Here is a 6,217-nt window from a genome sequence, read left to right on the forward strand (position 1 = left end):
GCCCCACCAGCCACAGTTTAGTGTCACCGGAGGAGCACTAGGATGGGAGAGAGGAGGAGGCCCGGGGTGGAGCGAGGAAGAGGAGTCGAGACGAGGGGGCAGAAGCCAGGGGAATGCTCCTCAATGAAGGAGAAGGAGAAGGAGAAGGGCCGGAGGAGGATTCAAGCTTGTGGGAGCAAGGGGCCAATGAGACTGAACCAATAGCTGCATCAGAAGAATGCATAACCAATAAGAATCAGCAGGTAGTTACCTCCATTTAAATCTCTTCTTTGATAACGAAGCGAAGGATGATAGGCTAATTTAACTCTTCTCTTTCTAACTACTGCAGCTTGTGCGTCACGCCAGCAGCCATGTTAACAGGTTTGAACAGCCACGCTGCCTGTGATCACTAGAGAGCTTCTCTTGCCTGTATGACGGCTGTCCAATAGTAAAGTTAAAACATCTTGATCGCCCCCTGGTGGCTGACTGCAGTATTGGTCATAAAGCCTGCTGGCTCCATGTTAGCAGATGGTACAAACTAAAAGATCAGAGTACATGTCAAATGAATATTTCAACAATCTAGATGGATAAATGGCATTAAAGATTAGACTAAATTAGACTAGAGATGTTTGACCTGTCCCTTTTTAAACTGTAATCAGTGAGTCAGGTGAAAGCCAAGCAGTGAAAGCAGGTGAAGTGTTCATAAGTTTTAACACTGAAGAAAGCTTAGGTGCACAAGACGAAGCCCTTTGAATTGTGTAAGCTGGTAAAAAAAAAAAAAGGTAAAACATAGTGTACTAAAAGGGGTTGAGGTTTCTTTAGCTGAGTTCCGTTTAAGAAGTAGACCTATTGGGAAAGAATGGAAGAAAGAGAAACAGAACAAAGGATGGTATGAGGGAAGGAGGGAAAACAATGGTAGGTGAGCAGAAGGTTATCTAAATAAGATACGGGTATCTGTGATGGATTTAATGGAAATCACATTGTTACCACAGTAAAAGTTATCTTTGTAATTGAGGCCCATTACTGTAGAGAAAACGTCAGTGCTGTTCTATAAAGCATTCAGAGCAGATATATTGAGTCTTATGTTGACAATGGGCAGAACTCCAAACACAACATTCTTTTCTCCACATTCCTCACAGTCCTGCTTCCACCACTGTCCGAAGAATGCAGAGGCAAACAGAGGTCTTCTATATTAGCAGTGACTGAGGTGGTTTACGTTCTGAGAGAGACCCTGGATTGTTACTGAATCCGAGGTTGAGTTCAGCAGGAACAAATCTGCACCTGACAGATTTACATTTTAGAATCTTAAATGAAATCTTCACAGTTAGTATTAAACACACACCAGGATATACAGCCAGCTACTGATTCCTCTAGATGTCTGCAGACTGTTACTTGTTTAAAGAATACTATGGCTTCATAATAAAGCCTCTACCTATCCTACTTAAGCAATAAGTAGTATGTACATAAGTATGTACAGCTTAACTGTTTCTGTATTCAGTTCAGTCACGTTCTGTCACTGCGTGGATGCACAATCTTCCACATCTGCATCGCGATGAATCTTAGAATCCAAACTTTCCACTGAAATCTCTAAAAGGTAGACATGCCTGCAAAAAAGCTTAAGGCAGAAGACTGCTACATGATGTAAATCAGGATGAAACAACAACAATTTTTTCTAAATATTAAAAAAAAATTCACTTTTTCAAATGTTTTGTCAAAAACATGCATTCAACACATTTGTTAGGCCTGTTTTTTTAAGAGATGGGTCCCAACTGTCTTAATGTCAGGGATGTTTCTTTTTATAATAGGGTGCTGAGTATTCTCTGTCCTCCTACATTATCCATGTTTATGTCCCACCAATACCAGATAAATAAAGCTGTCCTTGTTACAATGTTTCAACTCAACAGGAGTCAGGAGCTGAACCCACACAAGAAGCCAGCGTAAGTGACACGCAGCCGCCCACCCATCAGGAGGAGCAGCTAGCAGCTGTACAAGAAGGAGAAATTGCAGCAGCAGATCCTGAAACCTGTATGGGCCAAAATACAAAAGAGCAAGAGGAGACAGACGCTGAGAAAGGAGAGAAAATCCAACCAAAGCAGCAGCAGACGGAAGGAGGAGGAGAGAGTGATGGAGAGGAGGGAAAAGGAGTGAAAAGGAAGAGGGAGGAGGCGCACAGGCAGGAGGAAGAAGAGGTGGGGCAAAGCACAGAGAAGAAAAAGGTAAAAAAAAAAAAATTTAATATAATAAAATCTGCTTCCTCTGGCTCCTCCTAGTGCTCCTAATGGTATTTACAGGAATCCACCGGGCCTGAACAAAAACAACCAATCAGAGTTAAGAAAGATATAAAGACGCTGTTATAAGACGATGTTATAATTACATTGAGTATCACATCACATCCGCATCACAATTGAAAATGTAAAGATATCGATACAATAGAAATACTGTGCATCATGATGAAAGAAGAGCAAGACATACGGTCTGCCTCCTAGGATGTTTTTTTATTTTATATTTGTGGCATGGAACATGATCGGGCGACAAACAATGTACAAAAAAAAAAAAAAGAATAATAAATAAGTAACTGAGGATTCTTGTATGTAATAAGTGAATAAGGGTTTAAGCTACATGGTGTAAATAAAAATACAAGGGAAGCCAAAAGACAGGAGAAGAAGTTGACTTCCAGTGAAGAAGAAGATGGCGTCTTGCCAGTAAGGAAGTAAAAGCTAAAATATCTGATTGGTTAGAGGTAAACCGGTTGTGGTCTTCTGGGAGCCCGAATATGGCGACATGAGGGGAGACTTTTATGGTCATTGAAAGTATTTTTGACATGGTATCAAAGTAATTCTGCCAGAAGCGAGAAAGTAACGAACAAGAGTAAAACATGAGTTAAATTGCAAGATGAAGCATGGCATTTGTCGCAATTGTCGGTGATACTGGGATAGATTTGTGACAGTCGAGTTTTAGAATAATGGACTCTAAACAATACTTTAAACTGTATAAGTGTGAAACGAGCGCAGGCTGAGCTAGTGTAAATTTTCTTAAGAGCAGTGTCCCACCAGTCATCTCCCAGGTGTAGACCCAATTCTTGTTCCCAAACAGCCTTGACTTTGGTAACTGGTGAGCAATCAAAAGACAGGATTTCATTATAAATTTTAGAGATGAGTGACTTCTGAAGTGGGTCGTGGCTTAGAAGCTCCTCCCACTGTAGACTTGATGGTAATGAGGGAAAAACTGAAAACAAAGCGTTAGCGCAGTGTCTTGTTTGAAAGTAACGAAAAAGATGAGAGGGTGGGAGATGAAATTCTCCTGAGAGATCTGTAAAGCTGCGAAAAATACCATCCTTGTAAAGGTCTTTAAAACATTTCAGGCCCTTATTATGCCATGCAAAAAAGGTTGAATCTGTAAGTGCAGGCCGAAATAAATGATTCCTCAATGAAGGAACTAAAGTAGATGCTGACTTAATTGATACCAAATTTTAAGTGTGGAGCGAACCACTTGGTTATTTGTAAAGCCAGAGAGGTTGGATGGAATAGAAGAGGTAAGTAAAGCAGTTAGGGAGGATGAAACACATGACTGCGCCTCTAAATCACACCATGGCAGATCAACTGATTTGAACCAAAATGAAATCTTGTGGATATGTGCTGCCCAATAATACAATTGAAAATTTGGAAGTGACAATCCATTGGTAAATGGACCTGTACTTGTATAGCGCCTTTCTAGTCTTCCGACTAGTCAAAGCGCTTTTACACCATTGAATTTACATCTCTGAAGTGTGGATTTGCGGATCCTGGGTACCTTTCCACACCATAGGAAGTGAGAAATAGTTTGATCAATTGTTTTAAAGAACTGCTTTGGGAGGAAAAGTGGGAGACAGTGGAACAAAAATAAAAATTTGGGCAAAATGTTCATTTTGACTGCATTAATTCTTCCAATTAACGAGAGAGGTAAGCTTCCCATCTTTGGAGGTCAAATTTAATTTTAGACATTAAAGGCAGGAAATTAGCAGAAAAAAGAGAGTTTAGGGTTCTGGTTACATTGATCCCAAGATACTTAAAGCCAGACAGGCTAAATTTAAAAGGGATGTCAGACTGTTTGAGCTGTGATGCTGAAGCACTGACAGGGTAGCATTCACTTTTAGAGATATTTACTTTATAGCCTGAAAATGATCCAAATCTCTGAAAAGTAGATAAAATTGTTGGGATGGAAAGGACAGGATCTGAGACATACAGCAATAAATCATCAGCATAAAGTGATTCTGTGCCCAATCGTGAAATCCCAGTAAAAATGGAAGAGGACCTCAGAGAGTGACAAGGGCTCTATAGCTAGTGCAAACAATAGGGGAGATAAAGGACACCCCTGCCTGGTGCCATGGGCAAGAGTGAAAAAACTGTATTAAATGTTATTTGTGGAGATACTAGCTTGTGGGGATGTATAGAGGAGACGTATCCACGAAATGAACACATTTCCCAGCCCAAATTTCTTTAGTACAGTGACTAAATAGTCCTATTCGACCCTGTCGAATTCTTTTTCAGCGTCAACCGAGATCACTACTTCAGGTGTTTGCTCAGGTGAAACAATAGTTGGTACAATATTTTCTAGGCGATAGGCCAAAGCTTTCGCAAGGATCTTAGCATCCACATTTATTAATAAGAGAGGTCTGTAGGAGCTGCAGAGAACTGGATCCTTATCTTTTTTTAAGGAGACTTATGGAGGCTTGTCTTAAAGTGGGAGGGAGAGTACCATGTTGTAGCGATTCCTTATATACAGCATGCAGTAATGGGGACAGTTTATCCTGAAATCTTTTAAAAAACTCAACTGGGAATCCGTCAGGGCCAGGAGCTTTGTTATTTTGCATGTTTCTCATAGCGAGAATAATTTCTTCTACCGTCAATGGTGAGTCAAGGTCTTTAGCAGAATCTGGGTTTATCACTGGGAAATTGGGGCTATCTAGGAACGAGTTAATTTCAGTAGTGTCGGGTGGAGATTCAGACTTATATAAAGAGGAATAGAAAGAGTGAAAAACAGAATTAATGGTGGTGGGATCTCTATGCAATGTGCCTAAAGAATCTTTTATCTGGGGAATCATACGTGAGGCTGCCTGGCGATGTAGCTGATGAGCTAGAAGCCGGCTTGCCTAATTACCATGTTCATAATATGTGGCGCGTGATCATAAGAGAAGTCGCTCTGCATCATTAGCAGTAATAAAATCAAATTCAGTCTGTAGCTCAACACGTTGTTTAAGTAAACTGGGGGAGGGGCAGGTAGCAGGTTGTTGGTCTAATTTAGTGATAATAATAGAGAGTTCTTGCAATTTGGCTTTACGGGACTTGTTCAAATGGGCAGAGTACGAGATTATTTGTCCCCGTAGGTATGCTTTTAATGATTCCCAGAGCAGTGAGCGTGAGACTGGGTCCGTGTCATTTTTATTTATAGCAATAAAATCATCAATTTTAGCTGCAATGAATTTATTAAACTTATCATCCGAAAGAAGTAATAAATTAAACCTCCAAGATGTTGGGTACCGGGGTTGTGAGGAAAACTGAATGTCTAAAGAAAGAGGGGTATGGTCAGAAATAACAATAGGGTGGTAATTAACAGTAAGTACTTTAGGAATTAGTTTAGAATCAATAAAGTAATAATCAATCCGAGAGAAAGATTGATGCATCTGTGAAAAGAAGGAATATTCCTTGGTGTGAGGGTTGTAAAATCTCCAAGGATCAATGCAAGCATTTTTGGACATGAAATCAGAAAGAAACCTCGACATTAATGATGGGGTCAGAGTTCGCGGGTTAGAGCGATCTAAATTGGGATCGATTACACAGTTCATGTCCCCACCAACTATAAGGAGATTGTTATTCAATGAGGGAAGACATTCAAAAAGCTTATTCATAAAATGCGGATCATCGAAATTGGGGGCATATATGTTAACAAATAAAATGGGAACATGGAATAGTGTACCTGTAACAATTAAGTATCTGCCATTTTTGTCTGATTATAACCTTAGAAGCTGAAAACTGAATTGACTTATCAATTAAAATAGAAACCCCCTGGCTTTAGAATTGAAATTGGAATGAAATACCTCAGAAACCCAAGGACATTTTAGTCTGACCTGATCTTTGGTGCGCATGTGGGTTTCCTGTAGAAACACTAGATCAGCTTTAAGACGTTTCAAATGCGCAAATATCCTAGATCTCTTAATTGGACTCCCCATGCCTTTAATATTCCAGCTCAAAAATCTCACAGA

At 40.0% G+C, this 6,217-nt stretch overlaps 1 protein-coding gene across 1 annotated transcript in view; it reads right to left on the bottom strand.

Moving 5' to 3' along the window:
• nelfb (negative elongation factor complex member B) overlaps nt 1-6,217 on the bottom strand; it is an 18,716-nt gene that overhangs the window by 776 nt on the left and 11,723 nt on the right. The gene's annotated exons all lie outside the window — the stretch shown is intronic.

This window comes from Morone saxatilis, unplaced genomic scaffold, assembly GCF_004916995.1.
Source record: "Morone saxatilis isolate NCDOM2014 unplaced genomic scaffold, NCSU_SB_2.0 Contig16, whole genome shotgun sequence".
NCBI lineage: Eukaryota > Metazoa > Chordata > Actinopteri > Moronidae > Morone > Morone saxatilis.